Below are 19,694 nucleotides of genomic sequence, written 5' to 3'. Positions count from 1 at the left end.
TTGGGGGAAAAAGGAAGTGAGAGAATCCATCGCATCCTCCTCTACATCATGCAATCCGTGATATGAATCAATCTGGCCATTCATAGAAAATTGGGAAAAAAAACAAAAAAAAAAAAACCAAATCGTGTTTGACTCAGTTTGGACTTTTGGCCGTTGCCCAAATTAAATGAGCGTTTTCTTGAAGTCATGGCGAAACGCGTGCCCGGAAGACGTCACTCGTCGGTAAAGAATTTGTGGCCAACGTGATGCGAGGAAAAAGCCCAAAAGAAAGTCGTCATCGAGTCAAATGATTGACAGCCCGACCGTCGTGAAAACGTTTCGACAGCGCTGGGGTGCAAACGGAATCGAGTGTTTATTGGGCACAGAAAGACCCAAAAGTACGGCGAGTTCATTTTCCAAGCCGCTCGCTCATCCTCACAAGGGTGGCGGGAGCCCAAGTTGGCCCGCGCCAAAGTCAGCCGTGTGCCGCGGTACCGCAAACGAAAGATTGGATGATTTGTCGTTTTGATCCTTTCAACGGCGATGTAGCATAAACGGCGCACCGGGCGAGCGGCCGGGATGAAAAACGCCACTACGGGCAGACGCGAAGTGGCGCGGCCGTCGCAAACCAAATGACGGTGCGGCCTTTGAGGCCAATTTGGCGGGAATTGAAACGACCCCAAAAGCGGCAGTCCGCTTCATACATACAAACAAACAAAGAAGCAGGCAAGCAAGCGTTCCCACCCACCCAAATTCCTTCGGCGTTGAGTCACAGGAAGCGATGGGGTCGGGTCCGCCTTTTGCCAATTCTCAGGAATCGGGTGGCCGTCCTCCGCTTGGCGTTTTTGTCGGGGCTCGTGCGGGCGGCGGGTCCCAATCCGGCCCGGTTCGTGCCGAGTTTGCTTGGATTTTCAAACACACGGGCCGGTCTGACTCAAGACTCGAAATGGCCCGCAAGGGGCCGACGGTTGCGACCTTTTGAACTTTGCGTGCTGTGAATTGCGAAGACCCGACGGTCCGTCTAAAGGCGGAAGAGGGGAAAGGAACTTGTCTGTTCTGAACAAGCCAAACAAAAGTCCAGCGTTGAAAATTGTCCACAATCGCTTGCAGGAACTGTGATAACTGGCGTTGATTGGAGATTTTTGCCTCCGTCCATCGTGTCGCTCTTGGAGTCCAAAAGTTCGGAAAATGGCGAAACGCAATTTGGAGCGTTTGGCCTCCGCTTTCCTTTTTCGGTCGTACATTTTTTTTTCCCTACATTTTTTGGGGGGCAAAATTTGGCCGGAATTTTCCCTTTTCCAGACGTTCCTGCATTTTTATTTGTATTTTCCCCCACCCCCCCCCACCCCCATCGTTGTTTCCAGTCCGGGGGACGTCGCCTGATGAGCGACCGGATCGCCCAGAGTCGATATTTTCCGGTCCGGCACGTTTCGATCGGGTCGGCCCGCCGGGTTGTCGTGTTTCCGTTGAACGGCCACGTTTGCGGGGCAGCCGTGTTTCTTGCGCTGCTGCGTTCTATATGATTACACAAAAGATATTTTCCTCAAATGTTCCTAAACAGTTGACCGAAATATGTTTTGGAGTGCTCCTCCCGATGACGATTGATTGATTGATTGATTTTCCTGAAAAGTGAAACAATTTTACCGACGTTTGACGAGTGAGCAAGACGAAGATTTCGGATTCCTTGCGAAATTTCACCGAAAGGCCGGAATTTCGGCCCGAAGCCGCCGCCGCCGCCGCCGACCGTGGTTTCCGTCAACTACGAAGGAAAACGTGATCTTGCGTCATCGTTTGTCACCGCGCGGCGTTCAAGCGAAATGAAATGAAATCTCTTCCCTATTTTTGCGCTGGGGAGCCGTCAAAGCGCAGGGCCAGAATCGATTTCCAGCTGGTCCCGAGACCGACGCGACGACATCGTGAAATGATTTGAGCCGGCGTGGCGTCGGCTCCGGAGATCCTTCTTCTCACGCCTCGTTGACGTTTGCGCTTTTAAGGTGACGGAGCCCTTCAATCAATCTGAACTGCTCCAATTCTGGATTTTTATACGAGTAGCTTTCGATTAACGTTTGGCGCGTTTGGCCAAGTCACAAGTTTTTCAGCATGTGAAAGTTGAATGGACGCATTCTTCACTTGAGGAAAGGCGAGTCACGCGACAAAAATGTGCAGAAGGAAATGTTTTCATTCTTTGTGGTTTTTGCGCCCCCCCCCCCCCCATCTTGCCGCTGCCGTCTTCCCTCGCGCTTTATTTATCGTCTTTCACCTGCCAGCGTCTTGGATGGCTTTCGTCAAAAAGACGCCTTTCTACTCGTCCTCGTCCCCCCCCCCCCCCCACATACACTTTTTGTCATTTATCTGCCCCCCCCCCACCCCACCTAATTTATTTTGACTGAATTTCCATCTCCTTTATTTGGAAATTCAAATCTGTAACCCCCTGTTCTCTTCTTTTAAAAAAAAAAAAAAAAAGACAATAATAATCCAATTTATGACAAGTTATGAGGCGTCTTTGGTAAAATGAGCTTCAAATATCTTTTTGCTTGCTTTGTATGGAGAAAAATAATCCCGCAACAGCGGATTTTGCTCCACTTCTCCACGCAGTAACCTCCAAGACTTGAGAAGACTTCTTGTGGTACTGGAGCGGCTCCGAGTACCTGAGGCAACTTCCTTGTGTGTTTTTGACCTACTCAGCGGAATAAAGACGATTCTATCGATTTTGGAGACCGTTTGCACTCGTGTTCACGTACGGTACAAAGTCATTGTGAATAAATACTGTGAACCTTGAAAATGTTTGACGTACGTCCGCTTTCACGAGGCTCGAGGAATTAGTGCGCTCCCTCGTTCCAAAAGTGTCGCCAAAGGCAAACGGCTTGACAAAATAAAGCACAGATTGCGTCGGAAGTATCGTCGCTCGGCAGCCGCCTCGATGCTCCACATTCAAGGTGGCCGCTTCGTAGACAGGCTCAGGTGGTCTCGGATCTTGTGTCGTTCTCGTCTGCGAGTCGGTCCCGCGTTGCGCCACGGCGCCAGTAAGCCACAGTGGCCAAATCTGGAACTGGCAGACATTGCCGACGCAATTTAAGACGGAAGCTACTTTTGCACGCATTGTTGACGGTCGGGGTCCGTTTTATCGAGGTTCCGCTCTACTTTTCTTTTTAATAGCTTGGGACCGCTGCGCGTGTGTGAAAAATAAATCTCATGAAATTGTAGAGTTGGCTTTTGAGCTCGTTTTGGTTGTTGTTCAAACGTGTTTCTGCATCGCCGGAAGCCGAACCCTCGAGCGCGTTTGCGGTCTCGTGACGGCCGTTGCGCAACGTTAACGGCGTGACTAAACAATAAACGGGAGGACGCGAATCGTGTTTAGCGGCTGTCTGGCTCTGTGACGTCGGGCGGATGCGTGCGCTGCGTCGTCATCAGGATCGGCGGCAACTTTTCACTGGCATTTTGCTTTCGAGACGGGGGAGGGAGAGCTCGTTTTGATTCACGCACGCGACGCGGGTGCCGTTCCCTTGACGGCTTGTCAGTGAATGAGATTATCTTGATGGAAATCCCGATTGCCTTCACTTGTGAAACTGCGTCGTCAGCTGTTTCCGGTTGCCACCGTGAGAAATCCCCGAAAATTCAATCAAGTCCATTCAGGAAATGGGAAAGAATGCAGAATGCGCTCGATTGGTCAAGCGCGGAATCTACGTGACTTTGTGAATTCCGAGGAGGTCGGAAGGCCCTCGCTGAACTTTGACCTTTCCTAATGACGCGAATGAATGAAAACCTGCACCAAAGACAACGGCGTCTCTCACGCGGGTCGGACCGACGTTTTGTTCAACCTTGAAGACGAGATGGCGACGTGGAGCCGCTCGAAGCGCGGAACCGTTTCAGCCACTCGGTTGGAGAAAGGCCTCGTGCGCACGACGCCACCTGCTGACCGCGTCTGTCATGACAGGCGGCCGGATCTTCACGCGTGACGCGACGTACGACAAAGTGTGCGATCAAATATAAACGCAAAATATTGTGAACCTTTTCCTGCCCCTAAATGCTGCCGGTCTTGTGCGATATGATGACTTTCATCGTGTTTTTACGTCACCTTGCATGACGCAGACACGGGACGGCGAAAGTATTTGTCGAATTTGGAAGAGAGCACTGAACACGCAAGCGCGGATAATTTGTGTGTGTGTGTGGGGGGGGGGGGGGTTGTTTATTGATTTCGAGTTTCTCTCTGTAAACTATCAGGACACGATGGAGACTCCCAAATGACTGCAACGCCGCACGCGAGCCACATTTTCACGGCGCGTTTCTCTTGCTGTCAAACGTCTGAAGCGCTTCCCGAAGCCGTCGCGCGATCCAGCCGGGGAGCGTGTCTTTCCGAACCCCACCCCCCCCCCCCACCCCCAAAAAAAAAAATGAATCACGCCTCGCGGAAACGCTCGCTCATTACCGGCCACGTGCTGCGAAGCGTCTCGTAACGTCGCTGCTGTCGGGTTCTTTTCGTAAACATCCCCAAGTTGCCTCTTTGTACACGTCGCGGACGACTTTGGCCTTCAACTTTGTCTGCGTCCGACTCGTGTTTGAGCAACATTTTGCTCAACGTCCGAGACGAGTTCGAAAGGTTTCACGTTCCCGTTTCCGGGATGAAGCAACGCCCGCCCAATTGCACACGACCGAGGCCGCGGGCGGAGCGGAACCGCCGGACGTCCGCGTCGTCGCTTGTTTGCTTGCGCCGCGCAACACAGAAACATCTGTTGCCGGCCTATGAATGATCGTCGCCTCAGACGGAAGCTAAATATAGTCGGCGCAAATGAAATCCAAATGACTCAGAGGCTTGATGACCGCCACGAGTGACTGAAAAGAAAAAAAAAAAAAAAAAAACCCGCCACGCTCCGGGCCAGTCCGGTCCGTCCGTCCGTCCGTCAGCAAACAAGCGGGAGTCACTTGTTCCGCTCCAGGTCGCTTCGTCAACTGTTTGAGGAAGGAAGTCGGGCGGGGGCCAAAGAGGGGGCGAGGCAAAACCCGTCGGCAGGCGAGAGGAAGCGCTGTCACGTCCGGGAGGAAGCGTGAGTCACCGCTCGTACATTCCTGCTGCCTGATTCATCGCGGCAGAAGTAGGAAACGCTTACTTACTGGCGATCAAAAAAAAGAAAAAGCGCCGGTCGGGGCTCCGTTTCCGGATTTGCGAGCCCTGCAAAATTCCCAATCTCGTCAAATGTTTTTCTTTTTGTGGGAGACATCATTTCACTTGTTTGGGTGCTTAATTGGCCTCACGGGTTCCATTTTTTGCCGCGTTCGCCATTGTCAGTGCGACTGTTGTCTGTCTCCGTGTGCCCTGCGATTGGCCGGCGGCCGACTAACTAAACTCGTCTGAGTACAGGTTGTGAAGGCGCCGGCGCAAATTCCATTGACCTGAAACCCCAAAATGGTGAAAGAAACAGTTGTAAGTTTTCATAGAACATGCTGGAATTGTGATTGCGTTCCTGTTCCCGACGGCGAGTTTCTTCCCTGTTTGAACAGCCGCCGGAGTCCGTTCAGCTTGAGCGGCGCTGACCTCCGTCCAAGAAGGTTGGCAGCCCTCCGTATGAAAGCAGTGGAAAACGGCGGATTAGTGGACGCCAAACACGCGCCTCGTACAAGGACATCGCAATGCGCCGTGTTTTTTTTTTTTTTTGTGCTCTGTTGCTTGGCGACAAACAATTTCCTAACCACACGGGGGGGTGTCGGTGCTCGTTGCCATAAAGCGAGCACTTCGGCCTTCAAAGCGCGAGCGACTTCCGTCTGACGCGCTCCAAAAGAAGTCGAAACGGTTGCTTAGCTTAAAATGGATGTGTTGTATGCTAGCATGCTAGCTAATTAGCTTTTTAAGAAGCTAGTTTTTGCTGGCCGGCTTAACATCAGCTGGATGCTAAACTACACGATATTTGGTACAGGTAAAGAGAAAATATATCAAAGTTTAATGTGTTGAGAAGCAAAAGAATCTGTCAATAAAGTGCAAAAAAAAAAAAAAAAAAATCATCCTAACATTAGCTGAGCACGATGAAAGCTTTGACAAAGACAAATGACAAAGAAAAATGAGGACCCAGCAGACTTTTGCCAAATGACTGTGAACTCGTTCTGGTCACGCGTTATTTTTTTATTGTTTGATTTGAACCGGAGTCCTTTTTCCTGTCCCTGCCGGGTCGATCCGCTCAGTGAACATTTGAGCTTTCGCGTCAGCAGGCGAATACGTCGAGTCACGTGGCCCCCCGTTTCCATTTCGTCATCGCGCAGTCCGTGCAATGCGTCTCCGTGACGACCCGCCTGCCCGTGTCACATGACACGAGGTCGCGGCCCGCCCGTCCATCTGTCGGACGCTGACAGCTGACGGGCCGCCTCTTCCTCTTCCTCTCTCCGTTCCTGCGGCGTCAGCGTTTTCCGTCCACGATGCAGTCTGAAGATTGGGGCGGGGGTGGGGGCACTTTTGGGGGGCCTGACAAAAAGGGGCGACCGCTTAAACTCAGCAGCGGAAATGGCGAGGCCCGCTCTGTTCTCGTTTTAGCGTCAGTCGAATCCCGTCGTCAAATTTGAAATTGATTGACGCGGGCAGATAAATAGTCATCCGTCCATGATCCGAGCCGCTCATCCTCACAAGGGTCAGGGCAAAGCCGGAGCCTAACCCACGCCCTGAGCTGGTCGCCAGTCAGCGGCAGGGCAGACGTCGACACCCGTCACTGAGCGGAAATCAAGCCCGCCTTGCCCGCACCAAAGGCGGGCGTGTGACCAGATAAATATTCATTCAGCGCATTCTTGCTTCTTGTTGTGGGCGTTGGCCTCACACTTCTGAGGACGGGGGTTCCAATCCCGGCCCCGCCTGTGTGAAGTTTGCGTGTTTCCCCTGCGCCGGGCAGGCGCTCCGATTTCCTCCCGCATTCCCAAAACATTCAGGGTGACTTGATCGTAACTATGCACCCTGCGACTAGCTGGCGACCAATTCAGGGTGTGTCCCGCCTCACGTGGATGGCGGGCTTAGTGGTACGGAAAGCGGACGGTCGGACCCCGGAGTATTCCCACCTGGGGACAATTTAGCGGTTAAGGAATCTTCCGCGTACGTGACGCGCAGCTGGAAATGTCCTGTCCTGTCGCGCCCCAAAAAAAAAAAAAAAAAAAAAAAAATGGATTTCACTAATGTGATTCGTTCATCGACCCGTTTTGATACCAAACGAAGCCCGTTTGGGCCCCCTTTGGATAGCGCTGCGAGGCCAGAGTCCAAAGTCAGCTTTTGCGGTCTCCGGCGCGGGACGAGTCAGCGCGTCGGCCGTCCGCCGTGCGCTTGACGTCTGCGGCCGGTGAAAGTGGAGCAGATGCGCACCCACGCGCGGCCGCCGTCTGATTATCCGGAAATTGTTGAGTCGGCGCGACGTTTGATGAGTCATTGTGCGTCATCAACGCTCACGTATTGAAAAATTGTTTGGATAAGGATGCGGTCAAGCGGCTTTCGTATTTGCTGAAACATTGCAAGGACAGGAAAGGACCTGACCTGACCCGACTTTTCAAATCCGCCACACTCCAGAAAATAACACCATGACAACCAATGTTTGGAATACTTTTTATGAAAATGACCTACTAGGCGCCTTGAGAAAGTCAGGAGCCACGGACGGCTCGGCGCCACCTCTGGTGGGCGTTGTGACCGCTCGGCATCTTGATTCATAACAATGAGCGGAGAGGTCAGCGTCGTCGTCTTGACTGATCGGCTGGGGGCGACGGCGCCCGTCATTTTGCCTCACCCGGGACAAAATAAGTTGAACCAAAACAAAGTGTGGAACTTCAACACAACTCGCGTTTCAAATTTCAAATCGTAGGAGAGAAAGTCGTTGAAATAACCACGGCAGCCGCCATCTCGAAGGAAAAAAAAAACGTCATCATCGCGCCCCTCAGAAAAAGTAACGCGACTGCATAGAATAAGAGGCCTTTGCATATTTTCCAAGTACCGCCCGAGATGCGCACGGACGCCTTCCAGCCTGGGGCGCGAGTCGAACCTCCCCAGACATCGGAACCGCGTCCAATTCCGCCATCTTCGACGTGACCGAAACGTTTGTCAATTATGAGGATTGGTGAAACGTTCCAAAGAGTTGGCGCCTCAGAGTCCGGTTTCTCCGGACGACGGATTTGGGCGGGGTCCTTCGTTGCCGTCGGGTCGGAAACGTCAAAATCAATTTCGAAATACACATTTGACGTCTTCAAGGCGCGCGTCGTCAACGTTAATTTGACCCAAATGAGGCTTCCGTCAGGAATGGGCTGAGACGTCAGTTCTTCTCTCATCTCTCCGTTGTGCTCATGCTGTCGTTCCCACCTTGGAAATTCAAAATAGCCTTCGACAGACTTTTGGGAAAGTGAATTTTCGGATGTGTTACGCTGGGGAAATTAAGATCTCATAAGCCTCTCAAAGCTTTTGTTTCCTCCAAATCTTTTTTTTTTTTTTTTTTTTAAGTTAAGAAAGCCCGTCCTTATTTTGTTCCCTCGGTCTCGTCGTGATATTATTGTTTAGTTTTTTTGTTTTTCTTACTGGCGAAGCGCCGCCACGAATCCCCGCTGAACGGACTCCTTTTCGTCGTTATTGCTCCGCGGCCAACGGCGCTCGTTGTCTTATTTTTTTTTTTTGTTTTGTTTTTGTTTTGCGGGGCCACCGTTGCGGCCCGACGTGGCAAACGGCAGATTTTATTGGCTTGGAACTCAAATGAATATTTTCAGGAAGGCCGACTTCCATCAGCGGAGGATTCCCAACGCGTGCGACAATGCGGCGGCTAACGCTACCGAGGAGCTCCCGACGGAGAACCGTCCGACTTTTGCGACGTTATCGTCTGGCGCGAGAATCCGTGCGGTCGGGGGTGGGCGGGTCACATCGTACGATTGTGGTGAAATCTTTCAATAGCCCGTCGCTTGCTTTCTAAGTGGCCTTTCTTCAGGCTAAAAATGCTCCATGAAAACTACCCGGACGGGTACCGTGCGTCCGAATTAAGCGTCAACCCGAGCCAGTTAAGAGTCAGGATCGTGACGCCCGGACCGAATCGCCCGCCGAAATTCACCTCGGCTCAACTCGGACAGCTTTTGCGCATTCGGCCGCAAAAGGGAAATCGTCTCCAAAGCGATTTTGCGCATCGAGAAGAGCCGCACGAGCGTTGCACTTGCGGATATTTGGAAGTCTCGAGTCACCTTGGCAGAATCATCCGCCGAGGACGTAACTCAACTGGCCGAATCTTCTCCTTTAGACGGCAAAAGGAGTCGCGCTCCATTCGGAACTCGAGCGCTTGGAAACACGATGACACAATTGCCAATTCAGGCCTGGACGTTTCCCCCCCTTCATTTGCGTCGTCACCCAAGAAGCGATGAGCCGACTGATCGGACGATGAGATGGGAGCATTTCGTACCGACCCGCTTTGTTTGCCGAGCAAATTTAGGAATTGCCTTTTGGTGGATTTACAGCAGACGTTTTCTCTTCTTCGTCTGAATTGCACGTAAGTAAAAGAAAATTCTCCACGATCAACGATCAAGCCGTTAGCGGCGCCGCTCCTGGCCGAGACATCCACTCCAAAAAAAATGAAACCGACAGCCGCCATTGGAGTGAAATGTCCTCTTTTTATTCGAAGCTACCTGCTAGCTTACCTTCTGCGCAGCTGCGTGTTTTTGGACATTTGCGAATGGGCCGCCGATTATATTGCTAGCCAGAAACCCAGCAGACAATGTAGCTGTAGAATTGTAGCACACAGAAATCTACATTGTATGCCAGGTTCAGGACAAAGCAAATCCACGAGCCTCGAGAAGGGCGCCTCGCGGACTTGCGACAGAGAACATCCCGAGACGGAGCCTCCGCCTCCGCCTCCCTCGGGAACGGGAATTGGGCCGAGCCGACGGAGACCCAGTAGCCAGATGTAGCTGCTGATGGCTACACAGGATCTACACTGCCTACTGAGCAAACGACGGCCGCCGCGCACAAAGTGGTCCGCCGCCGGAGAGTCCGTCTGCGGGGGGAGAGCACAGAACACTCCGTTAGTGCGAGGAAGGCCACCGGAGATTACCCGCAGATTCCTGTCATTCTGTCTCGTCGCCACCGAGGGACTCTTTGCGAAATGAACCCGGGCGTACCTGACAGCTCGTGACCGCCGCGTCCATCTAATAGGCTGGATTCCGATCTTTCTTTCGTCAACGGGAGCCAAACGCGTCGGACATTGGTTTGGTCCCCAAACGACTCTCTGAAAAAGGCTTACGCTCGCGACGCTTTCTCGTTGCTATGTCCCACTGCACGGACCCGATCCACCACAAAAGTCCCCCAAAAATCAGCTGGCTATTCAAGACTTTGAATGACACGGAAATCTCGCTTGCCTTCGGCGTTGACGCGTGGCCTGATCTATTGCCATCTGGCGTTGGCACCGCCCCGCCCCTTTTACAGACGTGATGGAAAGAAAAAAGATTGTTTCTAGACTTTATACCTTAAAACAAAAAGAACTGACAAGGAGTCCAAAATGGCCGTGGGGCGTGACGTCGGCGCGTATTCGCGCGTGAAATTGACAACAAATACTTCAAGTCCGGCCGGTCGCAAAGAGGACGCGCTTACATCCGACGTGGGCTTCCCCAAAGGGAACCCCGGCAAGAAGCTGGACCGTCTCGACCTGAAACAGAACACAAATGACGCGTCAGGACCCGGAATGTTCCAAGCAAAACGTGGCATTGCATCAAAACCGCTTTGAGCCCAAGTAGCCCCAAGTGAAATTTGAATTTCACTTTGGCGCCGCACGGCTCCTCGTTCTTCTTCGCCGGTTTATCGCTTTGCTGCCCCCAAAGAATCGCAGTTTCCAAACCTGCAGCCCCCCCCACCGTATCTATTCTTGCTGACTGTTGGGGTTTTTTTTTCCCCCAATCTGACTTTATTGTGTACGGCCACACGCTTTTTGCGTCGTCGTGGCGATGACGTGGTCAGCTGCGTCGGCCCGGAGAAGACGCCGCTGATCTCTTCGCCGCTTCTTATCTGCGACTTTTCTTTCCACGCTTTGCCGACGCATCAAACAAACGCGATAGTGGCCTGAGGTCGAGGTTCAACGGTGGCGAAACGGGAACTCATCCAAACGCGCGTTGAAGAAAAAAGCTGCTCTATTGCTTTGCTTTTCTTTTACTTTTTTGGGATTCGACACCAACTGGAATCATTGTTATAGTTTTAGGCTCAAAATAAAAAGAAAATACTTTCCTCTTTTGATTTTAGGAAGAACGTGTATTCTCATTTTTTTGAATACACTCCCAGTTTTTAAATAGGTGGAGAATTTCTTGTAGTGGTCCCCCCCCCCCCCCCTCCGGAGACTAAATCATTTTCAGCCCCCCCCCCCACAGTTTTTCCATTCTTTTGCTTTCACTTCTGGTAAAATCAGAAGCCCAACAAACAACTTCGCCGATTAAAATGAATTTATGTGATCAAATTATGGGCGGAACGGCGGCTCAGGGCGTACCCCACCCGCCTCCTGCCCGTCGACACCTGGGATAGGCTCCAGCACTCCCGCGACCCTTGTCAGGATAAGCAGCAAAGAAAATGGATTCACGGATGAACAAATGTTCGACCTTTGAACCTGCATTTTGTCACATATTTGCGGCTAAAGAGACAAGATTTCCAGGCAATTTGTCTCGGCGCGATTGTGTCGTTTGCGCTCGGTTGGATGACATCAGGAAATGGCAGACCGGAAAGGCGCGGGGCCGGCGGCCATTCCACGGCTGCCTGCGGCGGGCGAGTCTATTCCTAGAACGTGGCGAACGGCAGTTGATGTGGTTTTCCTCTGAGCTGCCTGCGAGATGACTGGGCCCGACCACATCCACGTTCGCGCAAAGAAAACCGCAACTGCTGCCGACGCGCACGCCAGAGGAAGTGAATCATTGAATCGTTGCCGCCGACCGCTGGCCGGACGCGAACGTGCGCAAACGTGCTTGGGATTCTTGGGCCCGGCGACGACACTCGTTGACGCGGGGGGGGACGGGGTCCTTCCTTCCTTCCCTCCCTCCCTCCCTCCCTCTTTTTGTGCTGCACGCGCTGCTGCGCTACAACCCGAGAAAAAAAAAAAAAAAATCTTCATCTCAAGCGCAGGACATTCAAAGAAAGGCCCATCCTGTTCGCCGTACGGCAATTTCTTTAGGCGGTCAATTGAATTGCTCCTTCTTAGCTATTGCTGAAAATCAACCGAAGGATCGTAGTCCATTCTGGCCATTGGCGCGTGGCTGCAGACGACTGCAGGGCTGAAGTTTACAAAATCATTTGGAGCCCACACGTGTGGCCTTCGTAAAAGGCCATAAATCATATCAATCAGCCGATTCCCCAAACGGGTCCGCTTACGACTTTCTTGTCGTTGGTCCGGCCGACCCCCGCGGTTGCTTTCCGAGAGGTTTCGCTTAGCAGTTCGTCAGGCGAGGTGGGACGCGGCCTTCCGGGTCGTGGGTCGCCTTTCGTGGCCAGGTGGCAAGCGCACGGCTCAACGACTTTGTACTCGAAACCGCTGCGGCTTTTGCTCCTCAAAGACGATTTGGGACCTCCAAAATGCAAACACTCGTTAGCCTTTTTACAAACAGCTTCTGCGACGCCTCTTTTAGGTGACGACTGTCTGGACAAGACAGTCATGACGGAACGCGTCACAACATTTACTAGTACAGTTCTATACGGATTACGCGCGACTGAGATAAACACTAACAAAAGACATTTTTGGGGGAATGTTCTTGGATCCTATTTCCAGTAGAAGTGAGCACAACATTCAAGACGAGCCCAAGGCGAGACTCGGCTCCGTGCGGATGTAGCCTAGCGTGATCGTTGACGCTGCTTCAATTTCGCAAAGTGCTCGGCCAATCAGAAAGATCAGCAATCAGGTCCGGCGGAAGGATTACGCGGTCCTTTTCTGTGCCCCGACCAAAGCTTGTCGCTCTCCCGAAACGGGTGATCGAGCAGACCGTCGCTGGCGCGCGTTAGTCGCCTACAAATTCAAACGGAGGCGAACACGCGTCGGTTCCGAGCGGCGGTCTGGAGAGTCTCGCGTTGACCCGGAAGACAGGACAGTCTCCAGAGGGAGCCATCTTCCTCGTACCTCCACCCGAGGACCCCCCCCCCCCCCCCCCTCTTCGGGGTGGGCCGGCACGTTGGCCGCGGAAAGGCAAACTTCTTCCTTTACGCTGCTCAAGGCCTGGCCAACACCCAGTGGCTCGTCAGGCTACTCTACGCTGGGAGCAGCCATAAACGTGCTTCATTCGGCAGCGTGGAGGCTACGATGCCGCGAACGCCACACTGAAAAATGCACCGGACCGCCAGCGCGGCCACACGGACGCTTTGGTCGAGCCGCGACGACGTCAGTGACACACGGCAACGCGTGATTACGTCAAAACGATACGCGACATGTAATGACTCCTCCCTTTACTTTGTATCTGACGACATTTTTAATCCACAGCAGCGGTGCCATTTTTTTTTTTTTTTTTTTTTTCGCCTTGAGATAAGAGCGTAAACTCGAGGCAAGGCGACCGCCAGGTGGCGCCGGCAAACTCCACGACGTCCGGCCACCGTCAATTCGCATTGGGTTCCTTGCGGTGGAAAAACAAAAATCTGTCGGCGGTGCCGAGGCGCCATTTGGTTGCTTTGCCGTCTGCCGACAGAAACCATAGAAGAAGAACATGGGCAGACAATACATTAGGTACGCCCGTGTTTTTTTAATTTTTACGTATAGGCGGAAAGCAAATATTATTTACAGTAATACGCAAGGATTTTGTACACTACAATACTGTCGTGTGTTTTTCTACAAATGAAAATATGCATTCAAAATGATTTTCAACGTCTGAAGGGCTTCTCTCCACTTTCAACGGGGAAAGACGAGCGTTTCGGAATACGCAACACAGGAAGTCGTACCTCGACGCGACGGTGTACCATTTTCCCAGTTTGCCTGACAAAACTCATTTTGTGACAATTTCTTTGCGCTGTATTAACAGCAGGCGGCTCTCAAACACGGACAAATGGAAGCGATTCCAAAGTCAACAGGCGCAACGGGCGTCACAGGTTGCTGGCTGGCGACGTTGGACGCCGGCGCGATTCCGCTCTGAATAAGCAACCTGGCTGAGTCACGCCGTTCACTGATTAGCTTGACAAAACAAAAAGAAGACCTTCAGAACAGGCCGCCCATTCATCCCACTTTTCCATGACGCGCCACTTGTTGGAATTCAGAGTGGGGCCCAGGTAAGGGGAAGCGATGCCCATGTATGGGCGGAGGAGGAACCCGACCAGGTGTGTGTGTGTGTGTGTGTGTGTGTGTGTGTGTGTGAGACGTGACGTCGCCTTTGCGCTCTTAACGCTCGCCCGAGAACGCTTTGTTGCTGTATAAACAAGCGAGACGTCACGCAAAGTAACCCAGGAACGCCGAGACCACAAAAATTGCATTTTGCCCATTTTGGGAGGTCTCGGCCTCCGTCCGTGTGTGGGATCAGAACAAGAACGCGGCTCAAATGAACGTTGCCACAAAGTCGAGCTGGCCGAGCGCCGCCGCCGCCGCCGAACGTAAAAGGAAGCGCGTCTTTTTCCAGGTCGCGGTCCCTCGTCCGACGGTTGCCTTCAGGTCTTCAAACTGCATCTGAAGTTCGCCGCTAAGCGGACACGGCGCGCCCCTCCCCCTCCAATATGGCGTTCATTATGCTCGTGTGTGGCGCCGAATATCCGTTTTCAACCTTGTACTGTTACGTGTCTTGAAGGGTTGAGAAAAGTATGAACAAGAATTATTAAAAGCTCTTTCTCCCACTAGCCTGCACCCATCTGCAATTGAGTCACCAAACGTCGGCAGACAGACTTGTGGCCGGAACCTTCTTTTACAAAATGCTTCATTGAAATCGTCATTGCGATATCACGTAATATTACGATAGAAGAATATTGTTATTATTATGTTTAAAGGTCCACATTCTTCATACGGTGGCCATTGTGGAGCCAAATGCCATTTGGAATGACCTAGAAAGTGGTAATAACTAAACAAACAACAGTACAACATTTACCGTCTTTGTTTTTTGGCCATATTATCGCGCATGTTTTGGGATTTATTCATTTTTTTCTTTTTTAGAATTGGGAGGCGGCTTAGATGAAATACTGTGGGTGGCCAGATGTGACCCGGGGGCCGTGGGTTTTCAACCTCCTGATCTGGCGCATTTTCCAAAAGGTGAAAAGTCACGGACGGCCCGGCGATCCCGCAGCCGCCCGACGGCGCCTTCGCACCCGAACGCGCGATTAATCGATGTGGCGTCGCTCACTACAATGTTGTTAGCAACGTTGAGGAGCGACTAATTACATGGAACAACATGGCGTCATTTCATGACAAAATCCACGAATGTCATTGTAATGCATTACGTTACTGGGAGAAAATGTGTCATTTCGTGATACACGCTTTTGGAAATGTCCACAATTACAAATTGAGCGATTGGCTGGCAACCAGTTCAGGGTGCCCGATGACAGCTGGGACAGGCTCCAGCGCTCCCGTGACCCTCATGAGGATCAGCGGCTAAGAAAATGGATGGATGTCAAATAGTGGCGAAAGATGAGATTTTTTTGTTGTTCACATCACTTCGTCGTGATTGGCTGGCTCTGGTCACGTGCCGTCTCTTTTCCCAAATATGACCTTCAAGCTCCGCAATCCTTTAGTTTGTCTGAGATGTTGAAAAGGTTGGATTTATTAAAAAAAAAAAAAAACAATATTGAGTTTTGAAGAATATCATCTTTTTAATTTGGTATTTTTTGATGGAATATTCACTAATGTGTGTTGTCCATATGAAGCCATTTTACGTGAACGCGTCCCACGATGTACCGCGATGAGGAAGTGAACAAACACGTAGGGAGTAACGAGCTAACGTCAGACTACTTTGAATGTAAATGTACAATTTTAACTTTTACTTGAGCTTTCGTTAAAAAAAAAAAAAAAAAAAAAGGATGGCTACTTTTACTCTGATGATCGACATGCCGTTCGCTACTTTTATTCATCCGTTCACGACTTTTCGACTTCCGCATCAGGAACTCGTTGCGCCAATCAAAGTGTCATCGGACGTCGATTCGTCAACCAGCCGACACGGGGGTCAGGTGACCCTCGCGCGAGCCAATCGAAATGATTCATTCAGGGGGCGGCGGGAAAACCAGTGTCGCCAGTTTTGGTCGCGGAGCGCTGAAAAACGAGGAGATTTCAGTCCGGTTCCAAGCCAAGAAAACACCTTGCGGTAAGATGCAAATGTTTCTGTCATTTCACCAGTGGATATGGTGCCGTTAATACTGAATAATTTCAATGTTTGCGTTGGTGGGTTTTGGCCACCTTCAAATTGAGATGGCGGCGGATGTGGGCCGGCTCTCGTGTCGCATTTTTGCTTCAGTTTTGACGTTGACGCGCTCAATACTTCAGAGGTTACTCACAACTGCCTCTGTACTGGAGTAGTTTGTGTTTTCATTGAGTTGAAAGTCAGTGAAATAGTGCCACAAGAAGGCTACATTTTCATCAGGCTAACTTGTGAATGTGAGCAATTTGGGTTTCCAAAGTCAATTTGGCCCAAGTGACGGTAAAACTCGGGCACAGCCAATCACGCGCGACGTCCATTCATGAAGCGTCCGAGCTCTGCCGTAATTCGACGACCGCCGCATTCATTCATGCCGGCGAGCAGAATCATGAGCCGAGAACAAGCCTGGGGGGAGGGGAGGGGAGGGGAGGGGAGGGGGCGGCTCGGCTCCTCAGCGTGACCGAGGGAGAAAGCCGCGTCGAAATTCCCAATCGCGCCACCCACGGCTGACGAGACTTTCAAGACTAAAGAGAACGTCATTTGTGCCCCCCCCCCCCCCGACCCTCAGTTTGGAGACCTGGACCCGCAACGTGAAAGTCGAACTGGGACCGCGATCGACAGCAGCACGCGCGACTTTTCAACCCGTCCCCCCTTTCTTTTTAACGGGACTTACCCGAGCTTCTTCTTCTTCCCGTCGAACCTCCGCGTCCATTCCGTCCCGGCGCGGTCTCGTGATCTCCTGCCTCCGAACGGGATCTCGAAACTTTTGCCTGCTCCATCGCCATTGGGTCACACGTCGTCACCCACATCCTCGCTTGCAAAATAATAATTAAAAAAAAAAAAAAGAAAAGCAAATCAAACCCCACAACCAACCAAAGTAATAATAATACGTCGTCTTTGTATTCCTGCTGTTGCCTTCTTCCAAGCGTAATGAGTAACAGGCTGGCTATAGATATAGAGCAATGGAGCTCGATGTGGGCTAAAGGTGCTTTCCCAGCGCTCTGGAGACGCCGCAGCCGTTAAAAGTGAAAAAAGTCCCCGAGCCAAAGAAAGTAGCGCGATCACATGTTTCCTCTCAATCGCCCTCGCGCGGCCCCCGACGCGCGGGCGCGCGCGCACACACACACACACATGCGTACACTCACTCACTCACGCGCGCGCACTCGGGATCGGCGCTGCGGCCGGCGCTCTCTTTATAGCGTGGCTCTGGAAATATATATATAAAAAAAAAAAGGGGGGGGGGGCGGGGAGGGGAGGGGGGCAGGCCAAGGGGAGTGTCCTGTTACACTGCTCTCAATTGAGGTTACAAAGAGGACATCCATTGAGAAAAAAAGAAGAGGAAGACGGAAGGAGGGGAAGGGAGGGGAGGGGAGGGGAGGGGAGGCGGCAGGAAAGGAGCTGCTACGCCCCAAATGGAGAATGACGCCCTGCTCGTCATTCTCCATTCGTCGCAGGGTTTGGAGTGGAAGCAACCCTCGAGAGCCCAAAATTCGCTCAAAACTCTAAAACGAGACATACGCGGCAACAAAAAAAAAGCAAATAGACATCCGCACGTGTCCAATCCCACTGCGTCTTTAAGAGGAGAGAGCGTTGGAGCGTGCGCGCGGTCGCAACACTTTAATATGCACAAACAATCATTGCAAAAGCCCCTTTGCACGTCCGAACCATTGTTAGGGCGGACGGGATAACCCGTGCCGTCGCGGACACCAAATCCAATTGTTGAGGGTACGGCACATGGCCGGACCGTATTCATATATCTACTCTATTCATGTTCGTACGGCAGGTTTGGTTCTTATACATTTGCTTCATCGAACGCCAGTCACAACTGCCGCTTACGGGATGTACCGCATGTCGTAAAAATAATGTCAAATTCAACATTGTGAGCGGTTCACAGACTGTTGTGAGGCTGCGGGTTCAGTTCCGGACTAGCCTTCTTCCCCGCTTTTCTCCCGCGTCCCCAAAACGCGCAAAAAGTAAAACCAGCCTCAAACAGTAGTTTGTATTCTATGCGTAACTTGGCGCTCGACCGACGCCAAAATGGACGGGCGGATCCGTGGACGCTATTCGGCCGCGGCGACTGACAGTTTAAGCTGATGGGGGAAAAATTTCTCTTTCTGACGTCGGCGCTCGTGAAATACATTCTTTGAAACTTCTGCCGATGTATTGTCGGACAAAAAGTTGCAGCGTTCTGTTCGCGAGCTTTTGGAAGACACTGAAAAATGTTAAAAGCATCTTCGAGGTGCTCCTTCAGACTACGCGACATCCTTCTGCAAAGTTTGAGCCAAATAATCAAGGTAGAAATCATAAGAAAGGGGAGGGGAAAAATTAAATTCCAAATTTAAACGCAAACTGTCGGCTTTCCACGGCAGTCGTGTCATGGAAAAACAAAAATCAACAAGAAAAATGTTGAAAGATGCCCAATATTGAGCTATTCAGGACCAAATTGCGGGACGACTGCAGTCAATTTCAACATTTCAGGTCACGTCGACGGCAATCAACCAACCAACCAACCAACCAACCAAGCAAGCAGACAGACAGACAGACAGACAAGCGAGCAACCGGACGTCGCTAAAAATAGCAGCGCCGGCGTGAAAAGACGCGCGAGGCGAGGACCCCGCCTGGGCAGGCAGTCCCGAAGGAGTAGAGGGTAGAGGTCCCCGCCGTGCGTTGACCCAAGGCCGACCCCGGTCCTCGCCTCTGCCGCCCTCCGCCCGGTTCCTGGCGTTCGAGGGTGAGCTGGCGACCGCGCCCGCCGGGTTGAGGGCGGGAGGCTCCGAGCTCCAGGAATGAAATAGCTGCCGGCTTACTCACAGGAGGCGGCGTGACTCACCAAAGGGAACGCCGCTGCACCCGCGCTACACACACGCGGCCTTTGTCGGCCGTCAAATACGCTGCCTGACTCACTTCCCAGGAAGTTTGACCCAAATAAGCGGCGGTTTTCCCGCCTTCCCCAATTTTCGTTTGCATCGTTCGGGGGGGGGTCCCGACCCAAAGATGATCGTCGTGGCCCAGGATAAAATTGTCTGCTTGGGGACCACTGTCCGAAGCGAAGGAGAAGCGTTTTGTAGAAAAGGCCCTTCTACATCTTTTACAAAATGTCCCGCGGGGGTGCCCCAAAGGAGCTCGCAAGAGTCTGCGGTCGGGACCGCACGGCCATCCCGTGTTGACAAAACGCCGAACGGGTGGCGCGTGAATCGTCGGCTGTCGTGCGGCCGTCCGATGAAGGGTCGCCGCGGAGGAGTCGAGACCACGGCGGCTCAAAGGACTCCACAGCTGCCGAGCGTCTGTGGAGTCCTCCGTCTTGTCATCGTTGTGGCAGCTCAATGCGATGTTCTCGGCACGTCCTGGCCGTCGTGTTTTTAGTTTGTCGTGCCGCAAACATGCGAGCTAAACCGGTTCCCACGTTGCTCCCGTTTTGTTTATTTATTTATTTATTTTTTTTTAAATTTTTAGTAGGAAGA

The 19,694-nt window shown here is 51.9% G+C and overlaps 1 protein-coding gene and 1 long non-coding RNA gene across 2 annotated transcripts in view; both read left to right on the top strand.

The window, feature by feature from the left end:
• Positions 1-4,886: 4,886 nt before the first annotated feature.
• On the top strand, positions 4,887-5,916 carry LOC133502521 (uncharacterized). Its single transcript, XR_009795494.1, has 3 exons — positions 4,887-5,021; positions 5,336-5,398; positions 5,476-5,916. It is a non-coding gene; the product is annotated as an uncharacterized LOC133502521 (long non-coding RNA).
• Positions 5,917-15,923: 10,007 nt separating this feature from the next.
• The window catches only part of ccdc80 (coiled-coil domain containing 80), a 56,159-nt gene continuing 52,388 nt past the window's right edge, over positions 15,924-19,694 (top strand). The window contains 1 exon segment of the mRNA XM_061823812.1: positions 15,924-16,182. The gene's annotated coding sequence lies outside the window, so the exon portion shown is untranslated.

Source organism: Syngnathoides biaculeatus, chromosome 6 (genome assembly GCF_019802595.1).
Source record: "Syngnathoides biaculeatus isolate LvHL_M chromosome 6, ASM1980259v1, whole genome shotgun sequence".
NCBI classification, from domain to species: domain Eukaryota; kingdom Metazoa; phylum Chordata; class Actinopteri; order Syngnathiformes; family Syngnathidae; genus Syngnathoides; species Syngnathoides biaculeatus.
This window is presented reverse-complemented; position numbering and strand designations above follow the sequence as displayed.